At 34.7% G+C, this 27,152-nt stretch overlaps 2 pseudogenes; both read right to left on the bottom strand.

Moving 5' to 3' along the window:
* Positions 1 to 343: 343 nt before the first annotated feature.
* On the bottom strand, positions 344 to 7,171 carry LOC109674042 (nucleoprotein TPR-like; annotated as a pseudogene).
* A 1,850-nt stretch (positions 7,172 to 9,021) lies between these two features.
* LOC109678904 (nucleoprotein TPR-like) lies at positions 9,022 to 22,595 on the bottom strand (annotated as a pseudogene).
* Positions 22,596 to 27,152: the final 4,557 nt, after the last annotated feature.

The following is a 27,152-nucleotide window of genomic DNA, read 5'->3' as shown; positions in this document are numbered from 1 at the left end:
ATGTTTGCCAGCTATACATCAGACAGAGGACTGATGAGCAGAATATACAAGGAACTCAAAAAACTGAACTCTTCCGAAATCAATGATCCAATAAAGAAATGTGCAATTTAACTAAACAGAACCTTCTCAAAAGCAGAAATTCAAATGGTCAAAAAACACATGAAAAAATGCTCACAATCTCTTGCCACAAAGGAAATGCAAATCAAAACCACACTAAGATTCCACCTCACCACTGTTAGAATAGCCATCATCCAAAACATCACTAACAACTGGTGTTGGCAAGGATGTGGGAGAAAAGGAACCAGAGTATACCGCTGGTGGGAATGCCAGCAATTGCAACCACTCAGGAAAAAATTTGGAGGCTTCTTAAAAATCTAAACATAAATCTGCCATATGATCCAGCAATCCCACTCACTCTTGGGGATATACTCAAAGGAATGTAAAGCACTTTAGTCCAGAGGCACCTGTATACCCATGTTTATTGCAGCACTATTCACAGCAGCCAAATTATGGAAACAGCCAAGATGCCCCACTACTGACAAATGGATTAAGGAAATGAGGTATTTATACACATTGGAATTTTACTCAGCCATGAAAAAGAATGAAATCTTATCATTCGCAAGTAAATAGATGGAACTGGAGAACATCATCCTGAGCAAGGTTAGCCACACTCAGAAGACCAAAAATCCTATGTTCTCCCTGATATGAGGACTTTAGATCTAGAGCAAGTGCAGCAATATAGTTGGACTTGGATCAAATGGGGATAGGTAAGAAATCCAAAACATGAAAGTATTTGATGTCCCTACTATAGAGGAACTAATACAGGAACCTTAAAGTGACAGAGCTCAAAATGAGATAGGGATCAGGAACTAGTGAAAAGGTCAGTAAGAGATGAATTAGCTTGGGATGTAACACATTGGTACATGGAAGCAAAGCTAGGAATCTCTCTACATAGCTATCCTTATCTCAACTAGCAAAAATGCTTTGTCTCTCTTATTATTGCCTTTGTTTTCTCTCCAACAATATTGGAGATAAGGTCAGAACAGATTCTGCCTGGAATCGAGGGGGGTTGCGGGGGAGGAGGGGGTGGGGTGTAGGGGGGAGCAATGACCCAAACAATGTATGCATCTGTAAATAAATGAATATAAATAAAATAAAATAAAAATAAATAAATAGAATAAGGTTACTCAGGAGAAAAAGCAGTAGAGCTAGTTTTAAACATTAGTATTCTAACCACAAACACCATCCTTTTAGCAATTGCTAAACTTTCTTTCAATTTAAAATTCTTAATAGAAGCACATGTATTTCATTTGCATTTGTGTAATTTTCCCCAACACGACATTCTCGACCCTCCTACTCCAAGTGCTGATGAGTACACAGTAAAGGACTCAGCACATAACAAATCAAATAATAAGCAAATTAATGGGGAAACAGAAAGAAATTGATTAATCATGAAATATGTTTCTCCTTCATTAACTTACTGAAAAGCTTCAGGAAATCCATCAGTTGATGCGGCACGACAAGAGTTGGAGTACTTGGAACTGTTCTATCTTCATCATCAAAAAGATGTTGCTGCAGAAAACAGAGTCAGCAGGCACAACAGCAAGCACATGAGCTATTCACACAGTTTACACGATGGGAAGATACTTACCATGCCATCTATTGCTGGAGACAACTGAAGCTCATGTCCTACAGATTGCCTCCTAGTCATCCGAATCCTCTATGTTTAAAAAGAGTGATTGTATTTGTTTTGAGGAATTAGGCAAAAAACCAAACACCCAAAAGCAATAAATACAGCTTATCAATCTGGCAATAAAACTGCTTATGTTAGCAGTTTTGTAGTCATCAAGATATTTTCTCAAAAACTGATAGATTCTTGTATTAAAACAAATCAGTGACTTTTTTGTGATGGTACTGGGGATTGAACTCAGGGCCGTGCACTTGGGAAGCAAGTGTTCTATTACTTTAGTCATGCCCCCAGTTTTTTTGCTTTTAGTTTGTTTTTCAGATAGGTCTCCTGCTAACTGCCTGGGCTTGCCTCAGATCACAATCCTTCTACCTCAACCCCCCAAGTAGCTGGGACCGCAAATGTGTGCCACCATTCCTGGTTTGTATTTGAGACAGGGTCTTGTTAACTTTTGCCTAAGCTGGCCTCAAACCATGATCCTCCTGTTTCTATCTCCTGAGTAACTGGACTGCAAGAATATATCGGCATGCCTGACACACAAATTTTAAGTTACACTAATAAATAAAAAATTTTTATTAACCAAGCCAGGTGCCAGTGGCTCATGCCTGTAATTCTAGCCTCTTGGGAGGCTGAAATTGGGAAGATCACCACTGACCCCATTTCAAATAATCACCTGGCATGGTGGAGCATGCCTGCTACCCAAGCTCTGTGGAAAGCTGAGATCAGGGAGTTTATAGTTCCGGTGCAGTCCAGTCAAAAACACTTGTGAGATTCCCATTTCAATGGAAAAAAGCATGGTGGTGTATAGATGTTCTTCCAGCGATGACAGGAATTGAGACCCTATTTCCAAAATAACCAGAGCAAAAAGGGCTATAGGGCATGGCTCAAGTGGGAGAGCACCTGCCAAGAACACACAAAGCCCTGAATTCAAACCTTAGTACTTGTCCCCGACCTCAAATTTATAGTAAAGTTAACCAATACACAAAATATTACCCAATATTTAAATTAAAACCAACTTATGTTATTATTTTATTTGTATAATAAATTAATTTCATTCCTATCTCCTTAATTGAAAATGTTACTTTTGGATTTTAAGGCTTAAGTGGTTTTTGTAGTTCAAGTAGCAATACTGCTTTCTTATCAATTGTTTCCCAGTTAAGACAATTCTAATTTTAAACTGATAGGTTGAATATATGTCACGACATCCATACATGATCCTTTAGACTTTGTATTTGAAATAATGAAGTGATTTTCACTATTGGTACTTAAACAGTCTTGAACATAGTATATTCCAGGGCAAAACTCACAGTGGATTAATAGAAGCATTATATTTTTCCTACTGTGTTCTGCAAGAGCCTATGGTTAATATATATGCAAATCTACTACTCCCTAAACACATGAAGGGTCATACACTCTTTCATCAACTTTAAAAGTAGAAATATGTGATTGCAAGCAAGTTGGAAAAAACTACAACAGAAATTCCTTAGACAGAACATTAAAAAACAATGGTACTCAGCTGCCAAAAAGCATTTTACTTTAAAATTCAAGGAAATCTTCTTTTGTAACCTGAAGAAACAACAACCATAATTTTATCTGCTATGACTACAATCATTTCAGTTTCTATATATTTCAATTTATATACAATTTCTAGTAAACCTTATCTTTCCAAATTTCAATCAATTTATAAAAGTAAACTACTGCCATAATTCAAGGAAAGGAAATCAGATTAGTTTTAGTTAAAAAAAAAGTCTTATAAAAGTAACCCAAAACATTGAAAAACTTAATTTAATTCCTGAAAAAAAGAATAATCCCCAATAGAAAGATAGAAAAGCCAATATTTTAAAAGTTCATTTCTCTGAACAGTTTTTTTTCTACCTGAATTGGTGGTTCCAACTCTTGAGGTGGAGCATGAATGGTCAGGCGTGGGGGAAATGGATGTGGTGGACGTCTTGGTGACTGGGGTGCACAAGGAGTCTGTCTTTCAAATGCTGGTGATGGCTGCTGTTCCCTAGCTGTCTCTTGGGGAAAAGGTCAATCTGCTGCACCTGTATTTCCTTCACCTATAGGAAAAGAAGGTTACTTTGAACTAAAATTTTGCCACAAAATAACATAGACAATCCCCAAATATACTCATCTTGGCAGGAAGAATAGTCACTTCCCTTCTATATCCAGAAGTAAATTAGTGAGATGGTGTGTCAACCACTGTAAGCTATGGACCCACAGATAACAACCCTTATGAGTTGTGTGGCTTTGGGTAAGTCCCTTAACCTCTTTCAGTCTGTTTTTTGTTGGTGAATGGAGCAAATTTAATATACAAGTAAAAGTAAGGTTATTCTCAAGACTGTTAATAATGGTAAAAAAGTACTTAGCTTAGTTATCATGGCAACACATGAAATAAGGTGTGAAAATTACTTAAAGTTCAGACCTCAGAGTACCAGTGTAACAAATAAGATTTATGGGGGGAGGAGTGGAGAAAGGCTTACATAGTGGCAACTTTTTTTTTGCTCTTTGGTGGGAAAATTACTTAAAGGTCAGCCCTCAGAGTACCAGTGTAACAAATAACATTGGAAGTGAGGGAGGGGGATGGAGAAAGCCTTATAGAGTGGCAACTTTTTATTTTGCTTTTTCTATATTTCAAGTTCAATTGACCCTCTTCTGTCTAGGCTTTCTACATACCTTGTAAAGCAAAAGAGCTCTCTTCTACTATAAAAAGTAGGTAAGATGTCACAGACTTAGTAGTTTGTAAGTCTGAGGTCTAGAGTCTTATCTTTGCTCTAACATCTTTGTGACTTTACTTAAGTCACTTTACTTCTCAAGGATTCAGATTCTTTATGTACCTACAGTTAGGAAGTTTAGGTAAGAATTTAGGACAAGTAAAGGTGCTCAGAAAAGCCCTAAATAAATTCTGGCAATGTACCAAAAATCCATCTATTACCCAGACATCTAGGCCTATTTTTGCTTGGCTGCAAAATCAACAAAACAAAACAGCAACAACAATGAAAAAAATAAAAAGAAGGTCTTGCATGAATATTCAGTGAGCATTCAGTATGTGTCTTGAATCTGCAAAACATGGCAGAGTTAACATTTAATCTATGAAATGTTTACAGAGACATTTGTTTATTATATAGCTCAATATTCATTGTTTTTTTCTCTTAAAATTTAAAAGAAGTTGCTTGCATTTGCCTTATATTAAATAAAAATATACCTTTTCCTTTTAAATATCCATACCTATACAATAATCCAGGTGCATTTTTCCCATTACCCCACTGGTTTTGACTTTATATTATTATCTGTAAAGCCATGAAAATTACACCATATGATCACTAATTCTTTAAAACACATTTTAAAGCAATAATACTAAAACAAAATTATTTCTGTAATTTCCATAAGCCTTTAATGCTTACAAGTTTGCAGTGGATCTTCAGGACTCATTCTTTTAGAGATTTAGAAGTCATGCTATATTTATTTTAGAAAGTCTTTCTACCCCCATTAATTATTGCATGACAACATCACAAGTCTCCAATAGGCACAAATCTTGAAACACGCAGCTTGATTATACTGGCCTCTTCTGGTCGTGAGCATCTATTACACGTTCCCGTTTTAATTTTTCCAGTTAATGAGAACAGCAAGTAGCTTTGTTCCAAGTACCTTGGAAATTTCAGTATGTTTGAATTTTACAGCAGTTCAAGGATGTAGGCCATAGTATAATATGATACTTAATAAGAGTCCTTTGTTCCCAACATATTAAATACAGTTTTATTGCCTAAATGATAAAGTACTATTCTAGTTTAGAAAATATTTTCAGAAATATTCAATTTAGAAAAGACTAGTAATGTCTTACCACTATGTTGAGAATCAGCAGCTCTCTGATTACTTTTACCTCCACCCATATTTTCTTCTGTTTCTGTATCTGGATCAGTCCCATCACCATCCTAAGAAAAAAACATGATGACTTAAGCTCAAATAAATCAAATAATTATCTTTAAAAACCAGACCAAATGATTAACTAAGCCATAGCAAAACCAAAATAATCCATGAACCCAAACAAACAAAGGAAAGGCATAAAGTAGGCCTTTCTGTATTATAGGAAAGCAGCAAATTTTCTAAGCAAGCTCTTAAAGAAAATGGTCAAAATTTTAACCAGTTACCTCAGCATCATCAGCTTCATAGCCGTCATTACCATCTGCACTACCAGTTCCTTAATTGCTATCTTCACCCTCATCTCCCATCCCAGTGTCATCTTTGTCATCATTGTTGTCTTCTTCATCTTCTTCACAATCCTAGTAGAAGGAAGAATCCCCATGTGTGAATTAAGATCGAGTATATGGTATGCACATCTTAATACCACACTTAAGGAATTAAAGTTACTCATCATTGATCAGGACACAGGGGTTAACCTCAGAGTTGTACAGGATTAGTTCAGTGATACCAAAAGCACAGCTATGACCCTTCAGGGAATTACTACAGAAATGATCAATTCTGAACTCTATTTCCATGGCACTGTGCAAACATTGCAGGCCACAAAGTGTCAAGTGGTCCACTTTAATTCTATTCAATTTAAATAAAGTTGAAAATTAATAATATTATACCATATCAGGAGCTTAAAAAACATGTTACTTTATTAACAAAAGAATCTAAATGAAGAAACTATCCATGCAGGAATAAATCCCAAAATAAAGTATGAAATTCCACTGAAATGTCTTTTAATAATGATGATACCTCAAAAACTTCTGAAATAAGTACAGGGCTCCAAGAGGAGAAAAAACAATTTTTTGTTTCTTTTCAAAAAATTATAGTGTTTATAATTAAATTCAGATGAGATTTGGCACATTCAGCCATTTGTCAAGAAGATTAAGACCAAAAATTAATTATAAATGGCTCAGCAAACACTAAAAAAAACCCCAAAATTTTAAAAACTGGGACTTTCCATCATTGGTATTCTATGTTTGTTTTCATTATAAATTGCTATTTTCTGAAATAATCAAGATAAGAGAAAAATAATGTAATCTACTGAAACTGGTAATCAGAATTCACTAATACATTGGTAGTATCTAAGATTTAAAATGCATTTTCAGCTCATAGTTTAAAAATACTGAGTCAAGCATGGTGGCACATATTCCCATAATCCCAGCACTCAGGGACACAGGAGGACTGTGAGTTTGAAGCCAGCTTAGGCTACACAATGAGATCATGTCTCAAAAAACCAAGGGCTGGGATGTAGCTCAGTGGTAGAGAGCCCTAGCTCTCTGCAAAACAAACAAATAAAGAAGAAGTTTTAAAATACTGGATCCTTTCAAAACCAAATTCTCCTCACATCATGTTCTCCATCGTTTTTATCATCATCATCTTTTTCATCATCACTGTCAATTACAATAACATCATCTCCTTTGCCTTGACCATTCTGGGATAAAGTCATGTGCTGATCAGACTGAAGTGGTCCAAGTGTTATTTGTAGAGATTGAAAGTTTCTTCACTGTCTTCCATAGGGATAATAATCTCCCTGGGTGACTCACGTTAAAAATGAAAAAGTCCAAAATTTAAAAACTAAATTAGAAAAGTCAAATACACCTAAAACTGTGAGATATTACAGATTGAAGTAAAGACTAAAGGATATTTATGGATTAGCAACATTTTATTTTTTAAAAATATATTGTTTAAAAGGAGAATTTGTTTAAAATATATGGCAAACTTGACTTTCTTTACTGTCTTCCAGTAGAATATATTATATAAACCTTATAGAGAAATAGTTCAATAAGAATAAACATACATAGAGATTATGTGGCTATTCAAAACTACTAGTCTGATATTGTAGATGTGTGATATCCAAGAGAATTGTAGACTTTTTACCAGAAACTTAATAAAAAAGATAAGTGGTAAAATGAGTTTTAGTAGTATACTTTATGCAGCTATCTTAAGCAAACAAAAACACATATTTTTCAAAAACAGAAAATAGGGAGGTAACAGGTCCTGTCCGGTGGTTGATAACAGTAGGAGGGGGGAGTATATAAAGAAAGGGAGTAGGAGGTTGAATGTGGTGGAAATATTCTGTACATATATATGTAAATGGAAAAATGAGACCTATTGAACTATTCCAGGAATGAGGGAAGAGGAGATAAAGGAGAATGATGGAAAGAGTGAATTCAACTATGATATATTGTAAGAACTTTTGTAAATGTCACAATGTACCTGCAGTACAACAATAAAAAACCAAAATATTATTTCAATGTAACTGATGTAAAAATCAAATATTTTACATTTTTAAATTATCACTAAGCCTTCAAAATGCAGTGAATATTTTATATTTATTTCAATTGGACTAGCTGTATTTCAAGTGCTCCACTGCCAGTGTGGTAAATGCATAGTACACTTGCATACCAGTCAGACAAAAAGTCCATGAGCCTGCAACATTTTATTAAAATGCTGTTTTTCCCAAATTAGAGATAAAGCAGAAACACACTGATAAAGTAAGCTATTTTTATTGTCTTTTTAAAATAAACTTTTCCCCCCAAAGCTGAGTACTTTAAACCTTCTAACACCACAATAGGGACCTAGACTGAGCATCCTAATCTGAAAATCCAAAATGCTCTGCAATCTGAAACTTAAGTGCCATTGTGATGCTCAGAATGAAACAAACAAACAAATTATAAATAGGAAATAGTAATTACCTACAGTGTTTATAGACCACTGTATCCTTCAGTGTAAGTATAGAAAAAGCTAGCATAAGTCAAAGTTCTAATTTTTTTCAAATTTTTTTCTGTTCTTTACATCAGACACTCCAATAGATACATAAAACAGATGTCATTTATAGTAATATGTATCCAAAGGTTTAGCTTTGTGTTTTTAAGTAAAAACAAAGTGGTAAAATTAATTCACCAAAGAAACTAAAGTTCACTTGCAGTCTATAATTACTTAGGGTTAATGTGAAACAATTCCTTAATGTTATACAGATAAAAATCACAATAAAATTATCCTGAAAGTTTATACAGAGAGGAAGAATTATTTCAAGCTTGAGAAGACAGCTGGAAACCGCACAGCCTGGGTTCAAATCCCAGCTCCAATAACGTGTCAACCTGGGCTCATTACTTATCTGGGTATTAGTTTCTTCACCCACAGAGTAACGTTACGACAATTAAATTGGCCAATAAATTTCAGTCAAGGATTACTGTGAATTCTCATCTTATGGGAAGGGAAGGAAAGTAGTAACACCATAAGTACATGTGGTACTTTAGCAACCTTAATATGTTACAGTGTTCCAGCAAGCAAAGCAAGTGAGAGGGTTAATGAGACTTATAGTCAGTCATGCAGCTTCTAAGTGGGGAAGCTAGGAAGGGACACTAGTGCTTTGCGACTTCAGAGTCTATGCTATTTCCACTAGTAAGGTTGCTCTGGAGGAGCTTCAGTAAGAGTTCTAAACATGAGAAAGTGCACTAGTACTTTTCATTTCATGGATTATTTTAATTCTGAAAGGGAATCAACACGGAAGTACTAGGTGGGGCACTAGGAGTAATAAGACTCAACCAGCACTCTTGTCCTTTCAAATATTAAAATGGTGGATCAATCTTTACTCAGAACAACTCATCACTTGGAAGAAGTGTTGTCACCTATGGATGAAAACATTCTTTCATATAAGCCTAGAGAACAGTACACTTACAGAAGTAAAACAAAGCAGAAATGGCACTGTTCAATTCCAGTAATGTTTCATTAAATGTAAAGACAAGTTTTCAAAAGGACAGATGTTTCCACTTGTCTCAACAGTGCATATTTTAAGTCTGTTTTTGCTTACTTCCCCAAAGGAATTTTGAGAATCCTGGTTGTACACTTGAGTCTCTACCTCTCCATCAGTACTTTCCTCTGTCATAGCTTCTTCCTAAATTGTATTGTACAATTTATTAATCACAACAGTGTAATAAGATATTAAGACAAAATTCTTTTCAGGATCTCTCACTCAGGAATGTTACTAATTCATGAAAGTAAAATTAATTTAGTAGATTTAATGTGTCAGATAAAACCTAACTCAAACTCATTAGTTTTGCTTTAGTAAAAGGGACATAATTTTGTTTAATCTTTTTCTTTTTTTGGCAGTACTAGGGTTTGAACTCAAGAGCTCATACTTGCTGGGCAAGTATTCTACCACAAGATGCACACCTGCAGAGCTTTTTGCTTTAGTTATTTTTCAGATACGGTCTCAAGTTTTTGCCTCAGTTTTCCTATCTTCACTCACAGGTAGTTAGGATTATAGATGGAAACCACCATGCCTGGCTACTTTATTGCCAGGGCTGGCTGCAAACTACAATCATCCCATCTCTGCCTCCCAAACTGCCTCCCAAATTATAGGCATGAGTCACCATGCCCAAACCCTGACTAATCTTAGGAAAAAATGGTAGATAAGAGTGCAAAGTGTCCATGAGACTAAAAACTTCCTTATTCCTCAAATTAAGCAAAAAACAACTTTGAAATGGGATTCAACTTGTTTTTTCTGTGTTTTTTACTGAAGTGGGGACAAATCCAATCACAGATATGTGAAGATACAAAACACCATTGGAGACAGCATCAATATATGGGTGATCAGTGAAAACTTTGTAGTTAAGTTTAATAAGAGAATTTTTCAGATAATATGTTATGACCCCAAAAGGTTAACATGTCTTCGGCTATCACTGAAAAGAACATCTTATTGCTACTGATAAAAATAAACAGAAAGGACTTTACACACATTAGTACCTATGGGTGTAACAGTTTTCAGCTTCTTTGAAAGAGGCATTTCCACTGTATCATCAGAGACTTGGTCTGAAGCTTCTATGGCGCTATCTTCTTCTTCACGTACGCTTTGGCAAAGAGGAAATTGGTGTAGCTAAAACTTTAAAATCATGCAACTTAAATCTTGAATTAGAGCATGATAATAACTCCATTTGGACAAAGATAATTTTAGAACATTTTTAAAAATAGCTAATACAGTCACTTAACTAAAGGACTTATTAGGCATTTAATTATATAGATTCAAATATAATTAACCAATTCTTAGATCAATGCTCATAGACATAAGTTTTCTTGGTTATCTATGATTAAACAAAGGGCAACTTAAGCTCTGATTCAATGGTTTCATGCTAATCTAACCTTTCACTAATAAAACTTTTACAATACATCTGACTCACTGCAATTACACTGATATATAATTGCAATTTACAAAGTTTAAATGAAAACATTTAAACTGTATATAAAGAGGCTATGGTCAGGATCTGCATTAAATTAGATATAATGCTTGTGATTGTTTTGCTTCTAAAACCAGTCAAAAAGTTTAGAACTAGAGAGTAAGAAAGACTTTTACTTAATGGTAAAAACAATGGATCAAAACCAATTCAATAGTAAACATGAAAAATTAAGAATATATGCATTCTATTTGATATGTGTTATATCTAAACAATTCTAAATGCACTCTAACTTCATTGTAAAATACATCTCACCAGTGCCAAGCACTGCTGTGGAAGTAGAAGTCTGCTCAACTGGTGAACTCTGAACAACCTCGACTATGTTTGAGGATAACTCTTGATTTGCAGGCTCGATCTGAGCATGACTCTATGGAGTGGGCTACACAAAAGCTTAGCCTGTGTTTGCTGATGAACAGTTAAAATGGGTTGAGAAGTGGAAGGCTGGACATTAGGACTAGTTGAACAAAGAGACCCACTTGTTCTTTCAAAAACTGGAACATGTTCCACAGCCCCCTCTGACTGCATAGCCAAAAAATAATTATAGTATTTAATGTAAGTCATCTACCTTTGCCAAAACTGGACTTATATTTCTCCATTCTTTGGTATATGTCACATTTCTGTGGTTTTTGAAAAAAATTTTTTTTTTTGGTGGGGCTGGGATTTGGACTCAGAGCCTTACACTTGCTAGATAGGCACTCTACAGCTTGAACCACTTCACGGGCCCACATTTTGCAGTTTTTGTAAACATATTTCTTACCACTTACTATGTAAAAACACTGGGTAAAAGTGATGACAATATACGTTTATATTATTTATGTTATTAATATGATAGCATGCAATAATCTGTTGGCTAAATTCAATAAGTATCGAAACAGTTCTTGCATTTATTTTTCCATTTAAATTAAAACCAAGTAAAATTAATGAAAATTAAGGAGCTCAAAGTCAAATTAGAAATTTTCATCAAGCATTATTTTGTTTTTAATTAATATTACAACACAAGCGTCAAGTTTGGAGCCAGGGGCATAGCTCAGTGGTAGAGTGCTTGCCTAGCGTATGTGAGAGGCTGGGTTTGATTCCCAGGACTACACAAAAAACAAAACAAACTCCCTGCACAAACAGACAAAACAAAACAGAATGCTAGCATTTACTGAAATCTAACATTTATGAAGATACAACTTTAAGGAAATATATTTAGTGCAGAGTTTTACTGAACATCTACTTTGGGATTAGGTAAAGGGTTCAAATGATACTCATAACTTAAAGTTCAATCTGTAAAGTAAAAAGTCATTTATAAAATCAAATAAAATACAAAGTTTAATTGCTGTAATGAGTAATAAAGTAACATGGGAACAAAGTGAAGAAAGAAAGGAGAGGCTCAGATAATTTTAGGGAAAAGTGTTATTTGGATTGAACCAAACTAGCCATTTACTATGCTTTTCAAAGAAGATTTCTTATCATCTTTGTTAGCCATCAGAAGCAAACACTTTGGTTCTAAAACTTCATGCCATATGTGTACAGGGATAGATTTTCCCTCTTCATTACCTTATAAACAAAGCAAAGCAGAAAAGAAGAGAGAGAAGGAGGAAATCTGTTGCATTAACAAGTATCCTGGCTGGTGTGGTGTACATGTCTGTAAGCCTAGCTTTTTCGAAGGCTGAGGCAGAAGCATTGAGAGTTTGAGGCCAACCCAGGCAATTTAGCAAGACCCTGGGATGGGTGGGAATATATCTCAGTGGTAGAGTACTTTGAGTAGTTGACTATCATGCTTGAGGCCCAGTAATCCCTATTATACCAATTCAAGAAGCCAAATTTATTTAAATGAAAAAATGAGAATACAAGAGTCCTGAAATAAGGAATCTATTAACACATTAATAGTGTTTTTATTTTATTAAATGAAATTTATTACTTACAGATTTAATTTTTTTAAATATAACCAAAATAAGTATTATAATTCATTGATTCTAAAATGTAGAGGTGTCAACAATACTCAATATTTCTTCTTAGTAATACATAAAACAATGTCTTAGAACTGATGACATGTTATATAATCAACTGTACATAGTAGTCAAATTTGAGGCTACCATATTGAGTGCCTATTGCTTAGGTCACAAAATCTATTCCTTAACTTAACATTTCAAAATACTCCATTAAAATAACATAAAAACTTACCTTGTATTGTAATATCAAACCCTGTTGTTTGTGACAATAAGATATGGTACATATCAATGCTGATGAAGGATGGAATCAACAAGCTGCATTTGATGCTGTCATGACTCATGAAGTTGTTCCAGCTCAGTAAGGGAGCTTTCAAGTTTAAGCTGAAGCTCTGCGATTTTGCAGGAAAAAAAATAACTCTATTTCATGGGCTCTAATTAAGAGTTTTCTTTTAAAAAGAAAATGTAATTTTTTCTATAAATTATTAAGTACCTTCATACACCTCTAAGCATACTGTTTTCATTTCTTTTATCCTTTTTGCCCCTTTCTGCTGTTTTAGAACCACCTTTAAAAAATCCTCACTATACAATACTCAGGAACTGTACTCATCAACACCATCTGAAAAATCTGTTTGCAAAAATTAAACCAGTTTTACTTAAACTATCTTCATGCTTTTATAACCATTTCTCCTCTAGAGCATCAGATACTGTCTTTTGAAAAAAACTCATTGTTCAACTTGAGTAATTATTCAAATCTTCCCCATGAAATCTGGCCTGTTTCTTGTAATTCAGGCTAGGACCTCCAGCTATATGCTTCCACACCTAGTGGGAGTACTTGTCACACTGAACTAGATTTAGTTATTTAAATGTTTTTTGGGGATATTTGTGATTGACTTTCTTTTTTCTATCACTATATCCCCAGTATCCATCACTATTAGGGGCATATTAAGAAGTTTTTGGTGGAGTGGCTCAAGTAGCAAGGCTTCTGCCTTACAAGTGTGAAGCTCTGTGTTCAAACTGCTGTACCACCAACAGCAACAACAAAAAAAGAAATTTCAGTGTTTGCTGAACAAAGTGAAGTAGTGAACTGCTTACTTAGATGAAGTTGTTTCTTGCTCTTCTCTTTCTCCAGTTTCTGCCAGTTCTCTAAGAGCAAACAAGAGATGCTGATTTTGCTGCTGAAGCTCGTCAATATTTCTGTAAGGTACTAGATGCTGTGATATTACTTCACATGGGCTGCTTATGTCAGCAGAGCTCACTTCCTCATCACGAATTACATGATTACCCTTGGCTTCTTCAAGTTCCATCAAAAGCACTCTAATCTAAGAACAAAATTTTAGTATTGTATAATAGTATTAGCTTTGATTCTGGAAATGTTAGAAGAAAAATTTCAAATGAAAGTATTACTTATAAAAACCTTCAAGTTAGCCTAACTTATATTACCTTAAAAAATAAAGCAGTATTATCTATTATCATTTGAGATACTAAAATCTAAGTAAAGAAATTTTTAATGGAATAAAATTATTTTAAGTATAATATAAGTTGTTATTTATTAAAAAGTAGTAAACTGTTATTCCAAATATATGGCTCCACTTTTCTAAAACAAGATTCAATAGTATAGAGACCACATCTATTGTGAGTTTGTGTGTTTGTGTTTATATAGATATATATATATTATATTGTAGGGCAGAGGGAAGAGTATGGACAACAGATTTTTAGATAAAAAGCACACATACAATGCCACTTATATGATACTTTCAGTAGATGTGTGTTGTATATAAACAAACAAAATTAGAGTAAAACATGAATGAGATAGAACTACATCAACTGACTTGTTCATTAGAAAAACAACAAAATAAAACCAAACTCACAGCAAATGGCCATGGTGGTTAGGTGACTACAGTCCTAACTACTCAATGGACTAGGAAGGAGGATGCCTTGAGCCCAAGAGCTCAGGGCCAGCCTACATTAGCAACAATGTGTATGTCTCTCTCTTTCTTTTTACTTTTTCAAAAACAAAGCATACTGCGTGATTCTATTTGTATCAAAAGCAAGCAAAACTAGTGTGTGGTATTGGTTTCACAGTTGAGGACAGGGAGACTTTTGAGAACAGCATTATTTTGGGGTCATCAGTCACATGGCAGTCATCTGATGCACAGCATATTTTAATTTGAATATTTAAATGTCTAGGGGTCACTGGTCTAACCACAAACCCTAGTGCAGGTTCCTAGTCAGAGACATTTTGCATAATTTTGGGAATCAATGGCTCAACAAAGAAGCTGGAAGCAAAGACCTCTCTTTCTTTTTTTGCAGTACTAAGATTTGAACTCTGGCCTTGTGCTTGCTAAGTTAATGCTGTACCACTTTGAGCTATGTCTCTTGCCCTTTTCACTTTTTAGTTTACTTTTTGATATCATCTTAACACTTTTGCCCAGGACTGCAGTCCTCCCCTCATCCCCAGTGCAGCTAGGATTATAGACCTGCACCACTGGTGTTACTAACTTTTGCCTGCACTGGCCTCACATTGTAACTTTCCCATCTCCATCTGCAGCATAACTAAGATCACAGGTATATGCCACCATGTCTAGCCTGAGACTATGTTTCTTAAAAACAACAACAACAAAAATAGGCCAGACATGGTAGTGCTTGTCTGTTGTGTCAGTATGTGAGAGGCTGACACAGGAGGGTAGAGTTCAACCCGAGTCTTGACTACATAGTGAGCTTGTAGGTTAGTCAAGACCCTGTCTCAAAAAAAAAAAGCCCAAACCAAAACCATAGTGTGATTTTATTTCAGTAAAAACAAATTTTACGTATGTTTACACACACTCATGTGTGTACAGATTTAAGACAGATATGAAGGAATACATACCAGTCTGCTAGCATACATTCTGAGACATAAAACAATAGGGTACAGAAGCTGGAGAAAAACCGTTTCTGAATTGTTTCTGCCCTTATTGCAAACAGTACCTACAATTTGAAAATTTATCAAACACGTGGAAAAAAGAGAGAAGGCTTTGAAAAACAATGCCTAGATATAACTTTGCTAAAGTGGTGCCCCTAACTGATAAGAATTTCCTATGTGGTAATTCTACTTAAGCTATCTTCAAATAGACTTACATATTACTCGGCAACCAATATTAAAAAATATCTGGAAAAGAATCAAAATATTCTAACCTGTTCTGAAGGATCTTTATTTGTATGTCCATTCTCTGATTGTCTCTTTCAAGTACGGATGAATGTTCATTGGCTTCATCAGTGTCTTCCTGCAATTGCTGAATCTCCTCTAAAACGCAAACTCAATTGAAAACTCTGTACTTCCTTCTATGATTTATACAAATAAAGCTGGTATGCGAACAATTTTGTAATTTTCCCATCTCCATCTGCTCAAGTAATGTAGCCATAAACTTATAAAGAAACATTCGACAAAGAAGTAGCAACCAAAAAAAAATACTGAAAGATATGAAGACATTTCTTAATATTGTAAATAATGCTTATTATTAAAATGCTTGTCACTGTATAAAAATGATAGGGAATTTTCTACTTCCTCATCAAATTTATTGTCAACTATAATCTTACAAAATGTATCAAATTTGTAGTCTATTGCCAAAATATCACAAAAATGTTCTTGAAGCCTCTGTGACTACAACAAACACACAGGACTGCATTACAGGGATAATCTTTCACATACCAGTCATTTTGAAATAAATGCCCAAAGCAAAATATATTGCACAAGATACAAAGAAGACTTGATTTACTAAAAAGTGTATCAGTAATTCTAAAAAAGCAGCTGGCTACAAATCACAAGACTACTAAAAATGAAGATAAATGCAGTGTTTCACAGCACAGTATCATTAGAAGTTTAGGGAATAATTTTGGTAAAAGCATCAAAATTGGACAGCTTTGGAATCTTAGTTTTATTTCATATTGATGGAAATTCTGCTTCTTAATGCATTATTTTCAAATACTAGTGTTTTAGCTACGATTCAAGCTATGATTCCTATTTATCCTCGTGTTTCAAGTACCTCTGAGCATACTTCCTTAAAGTTATGCATAAACCAGTTTCAGAAGGAACAAGTATGTGACAAAATGAAGTAGAGAGGCATCCATGAAATTAGAAATGATGCAACTCTATTAGGTCCAAAACAGCACTAATTAAAATGATGAAGTTGAAACAATTTGGTAACAGAAACATTAAAACCTTATAAATGAACATAATAGGATTTACACTAAAGGGTACATGGTACATGTTATGGACAAAAAATTCAGCAAAAAAAAGATACAGGAATTATCTTTAAATTCTCCAGCAGTTTTGAAAAAATACTAAAAGAATTTCTGTAACTACATTGTACATTAAGAAAGAAGGAACATAAATAGGTTTTTTTTTGTAATAAACAGTTGTTATTTTAATTCTTAAGTCTTTCTACCTCACTACCCACCCTGCTCAATAATAAGCTCCAGGCAAAATCCTCATTCTTAACAGAAAGATACTTAAAAATCTGAGTGTATCAGTTTAGAATAGCAGATATACATTAATTTAGATTAATGTCCTCAATTAAACTTTTTTAATAAATTGCAGAAACTTCCCTCATATTAATAATTGAACCCTAAGATCTAAACATTTACAGTTTAATCTTCAAGTAAAGGATCGTGATCAACTTCCTTGGTATTTTTAATAATGCAAAGGTACAGTAACACAATGTATATTAAGATATGCCAAGTTGTGAGATGGCATCAAAATAGTTCTGACCTATGGTCAAAAAGTATTATAGTTTCTAGAGAGGCTATCACAACCATCTGAGAAAGAAGGATTATGCTAAATTTAGGAAAGTTCGATTATAAAGAGATTATTATTTTAATTGGAAGAGTGGTCCAAAGATATTTGGCAATTATCCTCCACAAGAAAATCATGAAGAAAACATTATCAAATGCCTTAAAGACTATGAAAGGCTCTCATAATTGTGCTGAATAAAAGCACAACAGTTTGTGATTGGGGTGTTTTAATGTGCTGTAAATCTTCAAAAAGTGTAACTGTCACATCACTGAAAAAGATATTTAGCTTTCTTTTTCATTTGTTTTTTCCTCCCCCAAAGCGAAAATTGAGGAATGGAACCAACCCTCATGGCTTGTTCAAGCTTAACAGAGAAACTTGCCACAACCTTATGTGCACATTCACACTCTTCACACTGGCATTTCAAAAATTGGTGCTTTTGTTTCAACTTCTTTCACTATTTCATCTAGATACTTCTTAATTCTTTTGTTCTCTAGTTTCTCCAAGAGCAACTGATCCTGAGTTTCCACATAAGCATTATACAGCTAGAAGTAGAAGAAGGGGCATTTCAAATTGAAGTATAACAACAGAAGTTTGTAGTTTATCTGGTTTCACAAAAAATATTCCTCAGCACTTACCCGAGATGGAAAAGTTTGCTGTATGAGTCCCAGAACTAGGACTTTCTTAGACTAATCTTCAGATGATCTAAAAGAAGGGGTTTTTTTTTGGGGGGGGGGAGAATTAAGCTTCAGAGAGATCTGAACATTTTCTATGAAGAAAAAGCTAATTTAACAAGATTTAATGCCATTCTTACCTCAGTTACTATCATGCCCAGTTTCACTATCTTAGCTATGGCTGCCACAGTGGAGACATGGCTGCAAGCTCCTCCTCAAACAATATAGCCCCTGGGGCAACATACACAAATTTAGCATATTTTTTAAAAATTTCAAACTTAAAAGCCACTGAAAATTTTTCAGTGACAAGTAAAGGATAAGTGACTCGAACTGTATATTACATATTCTTATGAAAATAATTTAAGGTATTGCAATACAAACTCATGTCATAAGACCTAATTCTAAAAACCACACAATAATTACAGTTAACACTTCTTGGGAGCTGACACACAATTATGTGTGATCAAATGGTACTTATATACTATGGTTCAGTAAAGATACAGATATGGCATTAATTGTAAAATAACAATAAATTCAAATGATATTACTTAATTTAATTTTCTGTATCACACCTTGAAAGAGGAACACTATGTAGACAAGTTCTATTATTTCAAGGAATTAACAAACACCTACTAGTCATACCTTTATGTTTAGTTGCAGAAAGCAGGTCATTTGTGTTCTCTAATTTCTTTTACAATTTCTCTATTTTCTTAAGCATTTCTTTTTCCATTTGACCTTTAGATTCCTCCACCTCCAAAAGATGATCTTGCTTTGTTGGCTAAAAACATTTTAAGAAGCAGAATATCCAAACATGTAATTACAACCTTGCATTTTATAAACTGTAACAGAACAGTCATTTCCCCCTCTGCACACATGAAATTCTGCACCCAATGGTTATTATTTACTGAAAGCCTTTGTTCTACTTATAATCCCTGAAATGTCTTGGCCTAGTGAGTTTGTTTCTCCTTTGATAACTCTTATCCACAGGAAAACAAGGGAATTCAAATGATAGAAAAGTGGCTCTAGGAATACCTTTGGTTTCAATTTTGATCTTGAATCTAGAATATAAGAAGTGAGTGCAAAAGACTATTGGCCCTCCATCATTTCCTTATATTCCATGTTGTAGTTCAATCAGCCAGATCAACAGTACTCAGAAAAAAATTCTGTCTCTACTGATCATGTACAGATTATCTTTACCATTATTCCCTAAATCATATAGCATAACAACTATTTAGACTGTATTTGCTTTTGTAAATCATCTAAAGATGATTTAAAGTATGTGAGAGGATATGTGTGGGTATTATGTAAGTTCTATGCCATTTTATATAAGGGACTTGAACACGCTCGAATTTTGATATTCTTTGGGCTCCTGCAGATACTTAGAGACATCTAACTGTGAATATCTTCCATTTTAAAAAAGCAAGAATTTAAGGCAACAAAAAACTTTACCAAATGCTACTTGAACTTAAAAAGGGAGGCTAACTTATGCAGTAAGACAGTACACAAATGGTTATAAAAGGGGAAAGAAACCTGATGTCTAGTTTTCTCAATATACCATTTGATTTAAAATGTAACTTTAAGTTTCTTTATCTAAGGATCTTTCTTCTATGCTAAATTTTGTCCCTAATACTGTCTTCTCAATCTAACAATCTATCTAAATGCAAAGAAAAATGCACCACCTATCCATAACTATAGCCACATACCTTCTCCAGCTTCTCTCAGAAGTTTGTATAGTTCATGCACTGCCTGGGTTAGTTCACTGCTCTTTGCCTCTGAGTCACCAGCAGCACTCTAAAAGTTAATCATAAAAAGTTACCCACCATCCAGTCATCCAATACTAGGATATTAACATGTGTGGTGGAATATTTACCTTGTATGGAATAGAGAGTTTTATGTGAGCATTTAATCCATTATGGAATTTTTCTTTCATACTGTCCTGCTGTTCTTTGGCCTAAAAAGAAAATATTCCAATTATTGCAAACCTACAGTACATACTAGCAAATCTAGACACTAGCAAACACTAGTAAATTTAGTTTGAACTAAATTTAGAATGCTTATCAAATGTTAAAATTAAAATTCTTCTGGGTGCTGATAGCTCACACCTATAATCTAGCTACTCAGGAAGTAGTGATTGGGAGGATCACAGTTCAAAGCTAGCCTGAAGCAAATAGTTCATGAGACTCTATCTGGAAAAATCCCAATACAAAACAGGGCTGATACAAGTGGCTAAGTGCCTGCCTAGCGGGCTTCACATGAGGCCCTGAGTGTGAAGCCCAGAGTTTAAACTCCAGTACAGACAAAAAAAAAAAAAGAAAAAAGAAAAATCTAATTTGTAAAGTAAGAGATTAAAGATGAAAACACCAAAACTAAATTTTCATTATGAAAATGTATTACTCAAAGGATAATATTGAGGTTTTAAGTTAAAATAGTTAAATTATATTAAAATGAACCTACACTCAATTTTTAGACAATATTTTGTATATAGCATACATTGTGATTTCTGATTCTCTTTAGCCTATGCACACATAGAAGTATTCTGGTTGTTTTACGCTGCTACAGACAGATTATAACATGACATCAGCTAGTTGTAGTGATGCATGCCTGTAGTCCCAACATTCAGGAGGCTGAGAATGGTAGATTTTAAGTTTGTGGCCAGCCTGGGGTACAAAGCAGGTTATATGCCAGCACAGTAGTAAGACTAAGTTTCAAAAAACAAAATCAACACCAACAAAAAAATGACATCATTTTTTAAAGTAACAGTTACCTAAATGCTTTGATATTTTTGTAAAACATTTAAAAGTGGTCAGCTATACCTCTTTTAGTTTGGCCAAAAGGTCCTCTACATGCTTTTGAAGATGTTCATTTGATGTTTCTAAGCCATTCATCTGTTTCCCCAGTCTAGAAACCTAGGAACAAATGGGGGAGGGGAAAATGTCATATTAACTGAAATTAATTTGGCAGAATGTTTATAGCACCAATCAAAAGCAAAATAGCCTATCCCACTCACAAAGGATGAGTTTACAAAGGTGATTTACAAAATGTGTACATACTTTAAAAATGAAAATAACAATCATAGCTCATGGAACATGTTTGGATTTAATTCACAAAAACTTAGGACCACTTCTTAAACATGGATCATTGGAAAATAAGATAAAACATTAGCTATCAAGAGTCTTTAAAAAATACTATAAATCCTTTAAATCCAATTAGTTATTTTTCTAGACCAAATATTAATGAGTTATTTTCTCCACACTTGGCCAATAGTCTAAGAATATGACTAATTATGCACACCACTTAACACATGTTTAATAATTTGACACAAGAATGTAAGTTGTATCCAACATGAAGGAAGATATATTACCTTACCTCTTCTTTTTTGTTTTCAAGATTACACCTAAGCTCTAGAATCTCATTTCCTTTTTCTCTTCCAAGAGCCAGAAGTTCATCTGGTTTGGTTTTTAACTCTGTATTCAGCCATGTATTCTGACCATGTTGCAATTCCTTTTCTTGTTCCAAGCGTTTTTCTCGATACTAAAGAATTTCCAGAAAATAACATTTACATATAGTTACTCAGAAGACTTTCATTTATGGCTGAGGGAATGCGCAGAATTTTATTTTAGAACAGAAATATTTACATAGATTCTTAGCTTGCAGAAAACATAAAGAACCACAACAAATTTCAAATAAGATACTTCAAATTGTTCAAATGTTTAATTCCTTTACATTTAAATTTTAATCTAGATGAATTTTGAACAAAGAGTCCTTTCTGCATTAGAAATTACTTATTACTTGCCTTTCCAAAAACATCAGAAGCTTTGAAGTTCATCCAATGTTAACTGAAGTTTTTGTTGCAGTGCTTCTTTAAGTTTTCATTTAGACATTTAACATCCTCTAACAGAGGTCAAATGAGAATTCGAAAGAAAATGACTAGTTAACACTCAGAGCACTAAACATCAAAAAAAACCTCCAGAAGTACAAACTTTTAATACAAAGTTAGCAGTTTTCAATTCCCTTATGGTTTCTGTCATAATTAGAAATATTATTTTAACCAACAGATTACAAAGAACCAAAATTTGTACATCTAACCAGATGCATTAATTGTACCACCTATTTAAAGTACATTATTCAGGGTAAATATTCAACATTAACCTTAACTTTCAAGCTACATACCAAAAGCTAAATTTGACAAATAATTATTTAAAATACAAAGCAATTGCTAACTCAAAATAATCAAAGTGTATATTTAAACAATTTTTTTATTCCTTGGCATTCATGTTTTCATGAAAATAATTCCTTTACCAAAGGGAACATAACACTGTTAGGAGTCATATTTGCTTAAGTACAGCGGCTATATTTTATACCCTGATTTTTCTATGTTTACATATCCTATATTCTCTTCCATCTATTTTTAAATACTGATTTTCCTTTTAGGTTCTAATATTCAATGTTTGTTGATAACAACAATGACTGCATAAAATGAAGAACAGGAGCTGGGGTTATAATAAATACCAGTGTAGTAAAGATTTCTGCTTGTAAATCATGGTCATATTACTAGATACTTCTTCAAACCTTTGATAATAGTTTAAAGAAGGGGAAACAGCAGGATCATTATCCTAAACTCTTCTACAGTGAGATATAACTGAAGAGGAAGATAGCCTTGAAACGGGGTCTTAAAACACGGTAAGCTGTCAATTAAAAGCTGTAACCTCAGACAGAGCCAATTAGAGCCATGCAGAAAGTTCAGGATCAAGGTAAAGGGCACCATGCAGAGATAAACACTCATTCTCACATTCCTTTGTCTCCACTTGTAAATGAACTTTCCAAAGTAGGACCCCCTTGCTGTTCTCCTCTAAACCTTGGGTCTCTAATCCACTACTAGCCCCTAATTGATGGGAGAGCACATTCCTTGTAACCTGATGCCCTGCACTGCCTTTTAAGTATCCTGTAAATCCTTAGCTCAGTGCTCAGACACAGGTACATGTCTGAGCCCACTGGCATAAAAAATAAAATCTGAGTTCTCCACTCCTCCGATTGTTGCTTGGTTTCTTGTCTGACTATATTGGCACAACATAAAAAAGAAAGATCAGCATTAAAAATAGACTGGAGAAATGGCCCAAACAATGTATGCACATATGAATAAAAGTATAAATAAACAACAAAAAAATAGCCTGGGGGTTAACTTCTAGTAGCCAGCAAAGAAACTTTGTAGTTAAAGGCTAACACATTTCTTCATACCTGTTGAATACTCAAGTACTTGAGACAATCTCTCATTCATTCTGAGTCTCTTTTTTCAGCTTCTAATTCTTCCCTTGTTCTTGTCAATTGGCTCTGTCGTACAAATGAGAAATAAATTAAAGTTGAGCAATCAATATAGGAATTTCAGTTAATATAAGCTGCAATTTCAACTGTATTCTTTCCCTTACATCTTATGTCAAAAAGTTTTTCAAAATTATTCATAATCCCCCCTTGTATTCTTATTTTTTATTTTAAATCATTTTTCCTAGGCTCATACTTTACTCATGTCACTTTTTATCACGTGGAAGTGTACTAATTATTCAAACATGCTTTTTACTTTCTTTTTTGGAGAGGAGGGCAGTACTGGGGTTTGAACTCAGGGCCTACATGTTGAGCCACTTCACCAGCCCATTTTTTGTGAAGGGTATTTTCAAAATAGGGTCTTGCAAACAATTTGCCTAGGCTAGCTTCAAACTGTGATTCTCCTAATCTCTGCCTCCTCAGTAGCTAGGATTACAGATGTGAGACACCAGTGCCCAGTTTAAACAAGCTTTTAGACAGTATTTAATATACTTCTAATTTGTTTGTCTTCATAAAGTAGTTCTGAGAAAAAAATCACTGTAGTGTTGACTCATGCAAGTAATTCCATCTACTTGGAGATAGGAGGACTTTGGTTCAAGGCCACCCTGGGCAAAAAGTTAGGTAGACCTTCCTCAAAGAACAAGCCAGGTGCGGTGATACACAATGTAATTGCAGCTATGTGGGAGGCAGAGGTAGGTGGATTGTGGACTGAGGCTGGCACCTGGCAAACCTGTAAGACCCTAGGAGAAAAAAACTACAGCAAAAAGGGTTTGGGCATGACTCAAGTGGTAGGCACTGTGTTCAAACCCCAGTACTACCAAAAAAAAAAAAATACACAAAATTCTCTTAAAGAAAGAACTACCACTGCATTTTCACTTGTACTTTAGTTCAAATTGTTTTTCAAGAAAGAGCCATAGAAATGGAATTTCTTAAAGCTATTTTGTCAAATTCCCTTGCAGTAAGACAGTGGCTAAGTTTTTCTATTTTAAGTACTGATCTCAATCCACTTTTTAAAAAGCTGATTATTTAAACAGAAGGGGAAGGGAGAAGGTGCCCGGCCGGGGGGCGGGGGGCAGCAGGGGTGGGGGGCAGCAGGGGTGGGGATCAGTGCTAACATGGGGAGGCAGGCAAAAAATAATGAACGTGCTGTTGTTTTAATCTGCAATTTTCTGTTACAAATAGAGAAACGTTACTACTGGTAATTTATACAGCACATTTCCTTTGGTATTTCTCCTTGAATGACTTTCTTTGAAAGTAGTCAAGTATTAAGGATGCAAACACTTCTTCGTGGTTTATTTGCATTTTAAATTTCTATTGGTTTGAGTTACATTCATTCCCATTGTAAGTTTTTAAAATATTTTTATGCTCAGAACTCTTAATATTTTATTGTGTATATTTGAGGTGGACAAAATAATATGGGATACATACACATATAATAGTTAAGCAAACTAATAAATTCTCTCAATAATTTTTATAACCTATTTCACAAAAATCTCAGCACAATACAACTTTTACTATTATTCTCATGTTGTATGTTTAATTTTCAGATATCATCCTACATTTGCTTCTTATCCCCTTTAACCTACATCCCATGTACCACCAACCAGTTTTATTCTGTATCTCTGCACATTTCAGCTATCTTATTTCAATTGTTTTAGAAATTTCACCTGCAGGTAGAATCGTGTAATATTTTCCTTTGTTTGTGGCTTATTTCACTCAGTGTAATATTTTCCAGGACCTTCCACGCTGTGGATCATGCAAGATCTTTTCAGAAACAGAGTATTACATTGTAACACACGCAAACACGCAGACACACGCACAGGCATGCACAAACACGTGCATGCACACAGCACACACACATACACACACACACACCACATGCTCGCACACTGGCACACCACACACACACACACACACATGCATACACACACGGACACCAAACACACACACATACACGCATGCACACATACACACACGCACACACACACCACACGCTCACACACTGGCACACACCACACACACGCACACACACACATGGACACCAAACACACACACACACATACACACACATGTACACACACGCAAGTGCACACACACGCACACACATACACATGTGCACAAATGCACATGTACATGCACACGCACACACACGCATGCACACACACCACACATATATGCACGCACATACAAGCGCACACACACACAGATACGCACACCACACACGTACACACACATGCACACACATGCACACATATGCATGCATACACACGCACACACATACACGTGCACATGCACAAACACACATGCACACACACTGCACACACTCGCATGCACATGCACACCACATATGCACATGCACGTGCATGCACACCAAACATGCACACCACACACACACACACACACACACACACCACACACACACACAAGCACACACACGCACACCCCACACATGCACATGCACACACGCATGCACAGGTGCACATGCATGCACACACACATGCACATGCACACACACACACCACACACAATTTTCTTTATGCATTTCTCAAACAACATTGTTTTGATATCTTGGCTAATTTGAAAAGGGCATCAATGAACATGGGAGTGCAGAGTGTAGCTCTCTTTGCAAGGTGACTTTATCCCTTTTGAATACTGTACGGATTGCTGAGTCATATGGCAGTTCTCTTTTTACGAATTTCCATATTATTTTCCATCAATGGTTACACAAATTTAGATTTTAATCAACAGTGTACCAGAGTTCCCTTTCCTTGGCATCCTTGCCACCATTTATCAATGCCTATCTTTGATAGTAACCACCATAATGATTTGAGGAGTGGGGGGTAGTATCTCATGGTGGCTTTAATTTTTATTTCCCCTTGAACAAGTTTTGAGGAGCATTTCATATCTGTAGCCATTTTCATGTCTTCTTTGGAGGAAGAGCTATTTAAGTCCTTTGTCCATTTTTAAAACAGGTTGTTTTCTGCTACTGAGTTTACAGAATTCTTTAAACTCTTTATAAATTTGGGACATTAATCCCTTAGAAGATACATGTCTTGGAAATATTTTTTTCCTCAGTCTTGGTAGGTGCTGTTTTGTTTTGTTAATTCCCTTTTCTCTACACAGCTTTGTAGTTTATTGTAGTCCCATTTATTTTTCATTTTGGAGTTTGAACCGCTGGTGTGATTTTACAGAAAGATCATTGCTAAGGTCAACATAACAGAGCTTTTCCCTATGTTGTCTCCTAGTTTTATGGTTTCAGGTCTCACATTTAGGTCTTTCATCAATTTTGGATTGACTCTGTGTATGATGTAAGATAAGAATTGACCTTTATTCTTTTGAATGTGGAAATTCAGTTTCTCAAATACCATTTCCTGGAACAATACTTTCCCTATTGTGTCCTCTTGGTACCCTAGTAAAAAATTAGTGGACAGTGTATGTTTAGATTTCTTTTGGGAATCTCCATTCTATTTTACTGGTGTATGTTTCTGTTTTCATTCAGGTACTATTTATATATCTTTGTAGTATCATTGTTTGTTTTTCTGAGACAGTGTCTTGTTATGTAACCCAGGC

The sequence above is a fragment of the Castor canadensis genome, chromosome 8 (assembly GCF_047511655.1).
Source record: "Castor canadensis chromosome 8, mCasCan1.hap1v2, whole genome shotgun sequence".
Taxonomy (NCBI): domain Eukaryota; kingdom Metazoa; phylum Chordata; class Mammalia; order Rodentia; family Castoridae; genus Castor; species Castor canadensis.
This window is presented reverse-complemented; position numbering and strand designations above follow the sequence as displayed.